Below are 11,688 nucleotides of genomic sequence, written 5' to 3' on the forward strand. Positions count from 1 at the left end.
GTTCCTATAATTGTTTCGTTACTTCCATATGAAAGTAGATTCATCAAGGTTCGATTACATAATTTATTCACTATTTAATTCCACTCCTACGAGTCTTGTGATTTTTCCAATCCACACCACTGCTGCTATCAGCTTCTGTTTTCAAAGTGAACCTTACCTAATTTGGGGTTTCATGGACCAACTAGGGCCTTGTCATACATAAGCCCACATATGATCATACTTAGCCATTCTAGTGGCTGATCATTTGCTCAACACTTCCATTCCCACATAGTTACATCATGAAACCATCTATACATTCATAAATACGAATGGTCTAATGCCATACTCCACTTCTACAAGCCATTTTCGCATGGCTGTACACTTATACATTTCATAAAGTACTCGAAAGACAACAACGGGTAGTCCTATACATGCCATAACAAAATTCAACCAAAATAGTACCCAAAAGAGCCTTTGATAGTGTGGGCGACTTCGACTTCAAGATCCCGAGTCCGATAGCTGGAGAACCAAAAATCTATAAAACAGAGGAGCAATGTAACGAGTAAGCAATTTATGCTTAGTAAGTTTGAGCAAGGAATTCCAGCATGCACAAAGAATAGCACACATTTAGCTAAACGGAATATTTCATAATACGCAATTTACCGATATCAAACTTGCTTCACAACATTAACAACCATTATGTACATACACAATAAACTAACTTGGCCGAAGGCCGGTAGCTCGTTTATCAACTGAGCGAACATTTATTTGTAAGGGCTCGATTAAATTCAACACATACGTAACATATCCCCATATTGGGATGTTTTTCGAGTATTCGCTGGAATTTTACAGCAAGCTCATTCATTACCAAATCACGTACCTTCGGGATTTAACCGGATATAGCTCCTCGTTCAAATGCCTTCGGGACATAGCCCGGTTTTAGTAACTCACACAATGCCTTCGGGACATAACCCGGATTTAACAACTCGCACGAATGCCTTCGGGACTTAACCCGGATTTAATAACTCGCACGAATGCCTTCGGGACTTAACCCGGATTTAGTTCTCGCACAAAGGCCTTCGGATCTTAATCCGGATATATTCACTTAGCACAAAGCCTTCGGGACTTAGCCCGGACAGCATTCAATTAATCATGCACATCTAACAATAATTCATAGCACATTCATATTTCATTTTCGTTTACGAAACTCAAACACAAGGCACATATTGTCCTTGCACATTCGGCTCAATAGCCACACATAGAGCATGATTTAATCACATCGAAATTTAAGCTCTCTTACTCAAGAACTTACCTCGGGTGTTGTCGAACGATTCCGCTAGCTATTCAACCACTTTTTCCTTCCCTTTATCGGTTTTATTTCCCCTTTGCTCTTGAGCTTAATCAAACAAATAAATTGATTTCATCATTTTAGGCATCAAAAGATGAACACAAGGCACTTAGCCCATATTTATACCTTAGACATTAAAGTCTCATACATGCAAAAATCATGCATCAACACCACATATTAGCTAATTTCTTGCCCTTGACCGAATATGCATGTCCATTTTTGGGGTCGATTTCAACACTTAATACACACATGTACACACTAGTAAAGCATCCTCCCCCTTTTCATCAATTTAACACATGCATTGCTCATTAACATGCAAAGTTACATTCGGCCTTAGCACACATCTTGCTAGCCGATTCTTCTCCATTTAGCAACCAATGCACATATGTGCTCACACAACAAAAAATGCTAAAAGGAGGTTCAAGAATCATCAAGCCATCATCACATGCATCATTAACAAGCTTCATATTTTGCATGCAATGGCATTAACACAACCTCCACCTAGGCCGAATCTTAACTCATCCTCATGCCTCATCACCACAACATCAAACATCAACCAAGAATGATTCATCCATGGTCAAGTGCCATTTCCATCACATAGCAAGATTTAGACCATGGGTTAGGTAGAACTCAAGCTAACAACTAAAACATGCATGCCTCTCATGGAACATCATCAAACATACCTTAGCCTAGCTACATGCATGGCCGAATCTCTTCACCTTTCTTCTTCTTTCCTCCTTAAAATTTTTGGCCAAGGATGAACCAAAGGATGAGAAAATTTTTTCTTTGTTTTTCTTTCTAGTTTTTGGCAAGCATGAAGATGAGAAAAGGATGAACAAAATTCCCCCTTTCTCTTGTTTAGCTCACGGCAATGGGGGGACAAACACCACACACACATTTTTTTTTCTTTTGTTTTCCATTTCTTTATTACCCATACTCCTTATTTTATTCTTCCACTAACAAAACATGTTTCATGACATGTTTTGCCCATCCTTCCTTGTCATGGCCGGCCACTACTCTTTAGGGGGGGAATTTGACATGCAAGTCCCCCCCTTTGTCCACATGCACTAGTAGGTCCTCACACATTGACCTATCACATTTTAGAATTTTCTCACATAAGTCCTATTGACTAAATTCACATGAAATCAACCAAATTGAAGCTTGAAATTTTCACACATTCATAATTACATATTCTACACAATAAGTATCACATTCAAACATTTCGGTGACTCGGTTTAGCGGTCCCGAAACCACTTCCAGACTAGGGTCAACTTTGGGCTGTCACAGTCCTCCACTTGGAGATGAGTGGCAATGACACATGATCTCAGCAATCTCACTTTCAACTACATTCATTCGAATTATATTATCTGCACATTATTTAAACAAAAATGGATCCTCCCAAAAATAATATCGTCTATCATGAAGAAAATTTTTCCTTTATTGGTATGTCATTTCTTAGGGAATTATTCCGCATGCAAGATAATTGGCAAAATCAGCAAACCAAGGTGTTTCATGAATTCGATTTACCTCAAATAAGTGCTCATCTGGGAAATTCTCATTGATAGGCACACATGATCAAGTTCCCTCATCTTGTTCCATCCTCGACTGATGATCAGCTATTTGATTTTCGACACCTTTTCTGACTTGGATCTCAAGGTCAAATTCTTGGAGTAGCAGTGTCCAACGAATTAGCCTCAATTTCACATCTTTCTTCGTGAGCAAGTATTTAATGGCTGCATGGTCAGTAAATACTGTAACTTTGGTACCTATAAGATATAAGCGTAATTTGTTAAAAGCAAAAACTATTGCAAAGAGTTCCTTTTTGGTTACCGTATAATTGAGTTTGGGCTCCCGTCAAAGTTCTACTTGCGTAGTAAATAGGGTGAAACATTTTGTTTCTTCTTTGACCCATCACAGCTCTAACAGCATAGTCACTTGCATCGCACATCAACTCAAAAGGTGAGTTCCAATCAGGTGTAACGATTATTGGGGCTAAGATTAACCCTTTTTTCAAATCTTCAAAAGCTTCCAAACATGGTTTGTTGAAATCAAACAATGTATCTTTCTCTAGCAACAAACACAATGGTTTAGAAATTTTCGAGAAATCTTTGATAAACCTTCGATAAAAACCAGCATGGCCTAAGAAACTTCTAACTCCTTTCACATTCATTGTGGCCAGTAATCTTTCAATTACATCCACCTTTCCTTTATAGACTTCAATTCCTCTCTATGAGATTTTATGTCCTAAGACAATCCTTTCCTTGACCATAAAATGTCATTTTTCCCTGTTAAGGACAAGATTCATCTCTTCGTATCTCTCAATACCTTAGCCAAATTACTCAAAAAAATATCATAAGTGTTACCAAAAATAGAAAAATCATCTATGAAAACCTCAACAAATTTTTCAACCATATCAGTGAATATTGCCGTCATGCATCGTTGAAAAGTTGCAGGTGCATTGCATAAACCAAAAAGCATTCGCCTAAAAGCAAACGTACCGTATGGACAAGTAAAGGTTGTTTTATGTTGGTCTTCTAGGGCTACAACTATTTGGTTATATCTCGAATAGCCATCTAAAAAACAATATAATTCATTACCTGCCACTCGATCTAACATCTGATCCATAAAAGGCAACGAAAAATGGTCCTTCTGAGTGGCTTTGTTCAATTTTCTGTGATCAATACAGATTCTCCAACCGATAACAGTTCTCGTTGGAATTAACTCGTTACACTCATTTTCAACAATCGTGATTCCACCTTTCTTCGGCACACACTGTACCGGACTTACCCACGAACTCTTTCACCTTCTTCCAAAATAATTTTATGCATGCAAAAAGAAGGGCTTATACCTTGAATATCTGCTATGGTCCAACCAATTACTTTCTTAAATTTCTTCAGAATAGCAATTAGTTGCTCCTCTTGATCTTTTGTTAGTTCTGCTAAAATAATCACAGGCAAAATAGAACAGTCACCTAAATAAATGTATTTCAAATAGGAAGGAAGTACCTTTAGTTCTAGTTTAAGTCGTTCATCGATTGACAACTTGGGTTGCACAAATTCTCTGACTTCCAACTCCAACGGTTCAAACCTTGTGGATTGAATAAAATTTCTTGAATTGGCTTCCATCAAAGCCTTGTTTTCTTCACCTTCTTCATCCTCCAAAGGGTCAAGATCTAAGGGTTTCTCCAATAGATCTTCTTCAAAATTGCTTGCCATAGAAACCAAGGTTTCTATCTCTTCCATAACTGAAAACTCTTCTATCGGATTGGGAAATTTCATTGCTTTAAGAATATTAAAGGTTACCTGATCGTCTTGAACTCACATGGTGAGTTCACCTTTCTGCACATCAATTAACATCCTTCCCATGGCTAAGAAAGGTCTCCCAAGGATGATCAACACTTCTTTATTTGCTTCAAAATCTAAGACAATAAAATTAGAAAGAAAAATAAATTTATTGACTCTTACCAAAACATCCTCGATCTTTCCCTTAGGATATGCTAAAGATCGATATGCTAGCTAAAGCGTCACAGTTGTAGGTCTTGATTCACCTATCCCTAACATCTTGAAAACAGACTTAGGCATCAAGTTGATACTTGCTCCTAAATCACACAAAATTTTACCACAGTAAGATTCACTAGTGTTACAGGGTATAGTAAAGCTTCTTGGGTCTTTCAATTTCGGTGGTAGTTTGTTCTGCAAGAACACACTGCACTTCTTTGTGAAGGTAACAGTCTCGTACTCACTAAATCATTTCTTTTTGGACAGTATATCCTTCATAAACTTCACATAATTTGGCATTTTTTCTAAAGCCTCTACCAACGGAATATTGATGTGTAACTGCTTCAGAACATCCAAAAACTTCTTGAATTGCACCTCCTATTTCTGCTTGTGTTGCTGCAATCTTTGTGACTATGGAGGTGATGGAACTTTCAGTTGAACCGGACAACTTTTCTGAGTAATTAAATCTGCATCCGATGAAGATGTTAAAGTATCTAAATTCACTAAGTTAAGATTTACCTTGTCAGTCTTTGCAGATTCTTTGGTATAGGAATTTCAATAGCTGGTTGATTCTTTTCAATAGGGTTATCTTTGACATCAATCAATTGGGGTTCTAGAATTTTACCACTTCGCAGTGCCACTGCCTTGATATGTTCTTTACCCAAATTTCTTGGATTTTCAGTATCGCTCAGCAACGTTCCTTGCGGTCTATTACGAAGCTCTGTAGCTAACTGACCTATTTGGTTTTCCAAATTTTTTAGTGTTGCTGCTTGGCTTTGGATCAAAACGTCATTCTTTGCCTTGTACGCTTTCAACAAGTTCTCCAAACTGTTTGATGCCCTAGCTTGAAGTGGTTTTAGAGCTTGCTGATTAAACCCTTGAGATTGGTTAGGACTATGCTGCAATGAGTTGTGGTTCAGTTCATTTCCTTGATTGCTCCAAGAAAACTTAGGCTGATTACGCCATGAAGGATTATAGAAGTTGGACTGGGGGTCCTTGTCCACTCCTATTTTGATTGTTGGTTCCCCACATAGTACACTGACTCGGGATTCAATGGACAATTCTCAAAAGAATGACCTTCCTCACAGTACACATAGAAGACTACTTCAAACGGACTTGGTGGCTGAGCTACAAAATTATTAGCACTATCAGTGGTAAACTGTTTTAACATAGAGGAAATAGACAATACCTGAGCTAATAACGAAGTGAGGGCGTCAACTTCATGAACTCTGGCTACACATCTTCCTGAAGTTGTTCGATTTGTTCGCCATTGATAGTTATTACTCGCGATCCTCTGGATGATCTCATAAGCCTCATTATAAGACTTAGACAAAATTGCACCATTCGCAGAAGCATCTACCATCAATCTTGTATGTGCATTGAGACCATTATAGAATGTCTCGAACTAGATACAATAAGGAATCCCATGATGAGGACACTTACGTAGTAACTCCTTGAATCGCTCCCAAGCCTCATACAAAGACTCATCATCCAATTGTTGGAAGGTTGTGATCTCGTTCCTCAACTTAGCTTTTTGCTAGGCGAGAAATACTTAACCAAAAATCTCTTTGCTAATTCTTGCCATGTAGATATGGAACTTGGTAGCAATGAATTGAGCAATGCTCGTGCTCGATCTTGAAATGAGTACGGAAATAATTTCAACCTCAGTGCATCTTTAGTCACATCGGCTATCTTGAATGAATCACTTACCTCCATAAACAATCGAAGGTGGAGATGTGGATCTTCTGTGGGCATACCACTAAATTAGCCCACCGTTTGGAGCATTTGAAACAAAAAGCACACACCTACACCAAACCAATTGGCACATAATATAGCATAAATAGTCATTCAACCAACCTCAACAAAGTATAATTCATACCATTTCAATAACAACAATTGCAAGGTACACAAATACTACAATATACCATTCAATCTCATACCTAAAATTCACATTCTTAAATCATCAATATGGTCACTTTCAAATATGCATTATTTTACCTAAAATTCATAAACATACCAAATTCAAATCTCAACCATTTAGCATCCCAAATTGCCAATTATCAATAAGCATCACATGTCCATCATCAAACACATAAAAAAAGCCATATGCACACACATATATATATACATCACCAAATATGCAAAAAAAAAAACCAACTCTCATGGCTATATACAAAACCAAATACTAAACATTTATAAGCCAACTCAAATGACTAAATTCATTACTAACATATACCAAAATGACCAAAGCTCCTATACATGCCATATATCCAAAATACATAGATTCAAAAGTACCAAAGTGATAGGTTGATAGTGTGATGAGGTCTCTGACGATTCCCAAATCCGAGCTAGCTCCGAAATTCACTATAAAACATAGAAAAGTAAACAAAGTAAGCTATAAAGCTTAGTAAGCTCGTATAATAATAAACTCATCTTACCATACAAACACAAATTAAGCAATTTAACATATCATGATATAATTCATATTGATACACAAACCTATCACAAATTCATTCACAAGGTTAGATATGAATTTCAAAAATTCTTTGATTCAATGCCAGTACTTTTCAAGTACATACCTGTACCATCTCGTATCAATCTCATACTCATCCATATCTCTAATATACCAGTTGAACCATTTGGAATACAATTAGATACTTAGGAATCCCGCACCTTAAATGCCAAATACATAGTCGAAGCTATCTCAATCTCATATCACATATAATGCTCACTTCGAGCTATCAATGGGTCTACTCACACAAGCTGACAGTCATGAAAAAGCTACACGGTGCTGCTCACACAACTTGACGAGAATCTGCAACACATGTCGGATAACTTAGCCACCGGAAGGACATACAGACTAGCACACAAATCACATAACCCCTAATGACATGTCATTCGTATCCTAATCTATTCCTAAGGTTCAATCGGGATTTCACATTTGCTGAATTATCGTCGAACATAACCACAAGGTCGTTTTCACAATTTATTCAATAATAAAGTATTTAAAATAGAAATATATTAACGCTTATTAATATACGAACTTACCTGGATCGCTAAAACGACGAAACGAATCGACTAGTCCAAAACTTTGTTTTCACCTAATCTAAATCTAAATTTTGTTTTTCTTGATCTAAATGATAAAAAATTTAACTCATTTAATCATCAATCTATTCAATTTAGCCCAAAAATGCACATTATAGCAACTTTAAACTTTTTCCCCTAATATTTCAATTTCTTTACAATTTAGTACTTATCTCATAAAAATACAAATTCATGCAATTAAGTCCCTACCCATGCTAGCTAAATTCCTCTCATTATGATAGCAGCCCATAATTTTTATTTATTTCACAATTTAACCACAAAATTTCAACATTTCTCAATTTAATCCCTAAATGACAATTTTGTCAAAAATTACTTTACAAATGTTGTTTATCTAACAACAAGTACACATTTCTATCATCAAACATCAAAATACACATAGATTCATCAATGGAAAAACCCTAAACCTTTAACAGTTTTACAAAATAGTCCTTGGGCTAGCTAGATTGAGCTACAACAATCTCAAAAACATACAAATCATTAAAAAGGGGACAAAATAACACTTACATGCAAATAAGTAGCTTGACCGAACTTATCTTCCCTTTTAATGGTGTATTTCGGCCATGGTTAAAGGAAACAAGAAAGATGACAACCTTTTCATCTTTTAATTCTTTTACCTTTTCAATTATTTATCAAATTACTTTAATAACCTTTTTATTTAACCTTAAAAATAACTTAATTTGTGTCCATCTTTGTCCACTAACAATATAAATGGTCTAATTACCATTTAAATCCACTCACATTTAATTTTCATAGCTAATTGATACCTTTAACTTATAGAACTCAAGTTTTACACTTTACACAATTTAGTCCTTTTTATCAAATTAAGTAGTCAAACGATAAAATTTCTTAACGAAATTTTCACACAATCATATTATCAAGCTGTAGAAATTAAAATAATAATAAAATAATTATTTTCACCTCAAATTTGTGGTCCCAAAACCATTGTTCTGATTTGACTAAAACGGGTTGTTACATTGGATGCGTGAATATAGGTGACGGGCGTGTGTCTCAGCCGTGTGTGACACACGACCATGTGACATGGTCTTGTGTCCTCTGAAGGTTTTTAAATGTTGCATTTCAAGAATTACATGGCCTGGCACACGGGTGTGTGGCTTGGCCTTGTGACCAAAGTCAGAGAGTTACACGGGCTGGGACACGACCATGTGTCCCTACTTCGAATGCCCACACGGCCTGAGATATGGGCCTGTGTCTCAGCCATATGAGTCACACGGCCATCCAACCCCTACAGTATGTAAATTTTCAACTTTTCCCTAAAAATTTTATATGTTTCTGATTTAGTCCCGATTCGCTTCTAATGTGTTTTTAGGGCCTCGAGGGCTCGTATAAGGGATTATATATATGAGATTGATTGATTTTTCTATGAATGATGTTATGATTTAAATCTTTTGAATATCTGATTGTTTTGAGTTGTAAACTTCTAGTAATGGTCTGTAACCCTATTTCAGTGACGGATACGGGTTAGGAGTGTTACAGTACGCTAGGTATACATGAACATATTGCTTTTGGATTCATTCTTTCCATGAACATAGATATATTTTCATTGATCATTTCCATTTCAAACCTTTTCATAGATTAATCACATAGTTCATTTGAACACTTACCGTTCCTTTCCTTTTCATGCCCGTTGAACCATTTAGAATAACATCGAATATATAGGAAAGCTCACACGAAGTGTGCTAAACATATAATCGTAACCTTTCTTTTTCATTTACATCGTTGCTCATATGAGCTGTGAAATGAGCTTGCGCACACAAGTTATTGGTTGGAATGTAAGGTACACGATGCTTCTCATACAAGTTGTAGAGTATCCGCAACAAATGCAGGATCTCAGCCATTGGTAAGACATTCAAGACCTACACCCAAAACTTGGAAACCCTAATGACATGTCATTTGTATCCTACGTATTCCTAAGGTTCAAACGGGGCTCGATAATCATCGTGACATTGTTGGATTCCATCATTTAATTACATGACAAATAATATATGAATATATAAATCAATATAACATTAAAATATTATTTAATCATATAAGCTTACCTCGATGAGAAAGATGTAGAAACGAGATCAACTAATTCGAGGCTTTAGGTTTTCCTCAATCTTGATCTGTACGAGGTCTATCTTGATCTAAATAGGAAAATCCAATCCATTTAATATTTATATTCTTTAATTCATTCAATGTTTCATTTTTTTGGAAAATTACAATTTTACCCCTAACATTTTAACTTTTTCATAATTTAGTCATTAAGCTCATAAATTGAAATCTAAGTATTGTCATCCATAATTCATGCTAGCTGAACTAACTAGGGATATCTACCAATTCATACAAACCATCATTTCATAATTTCACCATGTACTTTTATCATTTTCACAAATAAGTCCTTAAATGACAATTTCATCAAAATCACTTTACAAAACTTGTTTACTTATCAACAAGGACTCATAATTTTTCATAAAACATCAAGAAACATGCAAGAACATACATGAAAAAACCCTAATTCTTTAACAATTTTGCAAATTAATCTCTGAGCTAGCTAGAATAAGCTACAACGATCCCAAAAATATAAAAATCATTAAAAACGAGACAAAATAACACTTAAATGCTAGCTATAGAAGTTGCCGAAACTCCAACCCTAGCAATGGCTTTTTTTATCCTTCAAAATTTCGATGGAAGCAAATTTGGATAAAATGAATTGAATTTGGTTTTTATTAATTTAACCTCCTTATTTACTCTTTTACCATTTTATTCTTTAAAATTATTCATAATTTCAACAAAACAAAAACCATAAATATCTATTACCACTTCAATTGGTTTAATTACCACTCAAGTCCCTTAGGTTAAAATTCCATAGCTATTTGACACCTTTAACTAATAGAGCTATACTTATGCGCCTTTTACAATTAAGTATGGAAACATAAAAATTTCTTAACGAAATTTTTATACAACCCTACTAACATTCCATAAACATTAAAATAATAATTTACTCATCGAATTTTTGGTCCCAAAACTACTGTTCTGATTTCGCTAAAAATGGGTTATTACAACTCTTCCCCTTAAAAGAATTTTTTCCTCGAAAATCTTACCAAAAAAGAGGTTTAGCTATTGCAATTTCATAGCTACTTCCGGTTCCCAGTTAGCCTCTTCTATTCCGTGATGTTTCCAGAGAACTTTCACTAAAGTTATGCTTTTATTTCTCAGTTCTTTAACCTCTCGAGCTAGAATTCTGATCGGTTCTTCACCGTATGTCATATCTAGCTGAATTTCAACATCAACAAGTGAAATCACATATGAAGGGTCTGATCAGTACCATCGTAACATAGATACATCGAGTAAATTGTGAATATTTTCTAATTCTGACAGTAAAGCTAATCTATAAGCTACTAGCCCGATTCTCTCAATGATCTAATACGGCCTGATAAACTGCAGACTAAGCTTTCTTTTATGGCCAAATCAAAGAACTTTCTTCCAGGGCAATACTTTCAGAAACACATTGTCATCGACATGGAATTCGATGTCTTTTCTTTTCAAATATGCATAGGATTTTTGTTGATCCGAAGTTGCTTTCAAACTGTCGCGTATCATTTTAATATTTTTGTAACGCCCTAAAAGTATGAGGTCTGTAATTTTTGCTTAGCGTTGCACAAATTCCATGTTTGCTTAAATGATTAGTTGATTTAAGTGTGTTTGGGGGTGTCTGAGTAGTCCTAGATTCAGGCTTCGGCTTTTACAGCATTTTTTGTT

At 35.6% G+C, this 11,688-nt stretch overlaps 1 non-coding gene across 1 annotated transcript; it reads left to right on the forward strand.

Moving 5' to 3' along the window:
* The first annotated feature begins 6,245 nt into the window (after positions 1-6,245).
* On the forward strand, positions 6,246-6,352 carry LOC121231325 (small nucleolar RNA R71). The gene has a single exon (XR_005929385.1). It is a non-coding gene; the product is annotated as a small nucleolar RNA R71 (small nucleolar RNA).
* Positions 6,353-11,688: the final 5,336 nt, after the last annotated feature.

The sequence above is a fragment of the Gossypium hirsutum genome, chromosome A06, assembly GCF_007990345.1.
Source record: "Gossypium hirsutum isolate 1008001.06 chromosome A06, Gossypium_hirsutum_v2.1, whole genome shotgun sequence".
NCBI classification, from domain to species: Eukaryota; Viridiplantae; Streptophyta; class Magnoliopsida; order Malvales; family Malvaceae; genus Gossypium; species Gossypium hirsutum.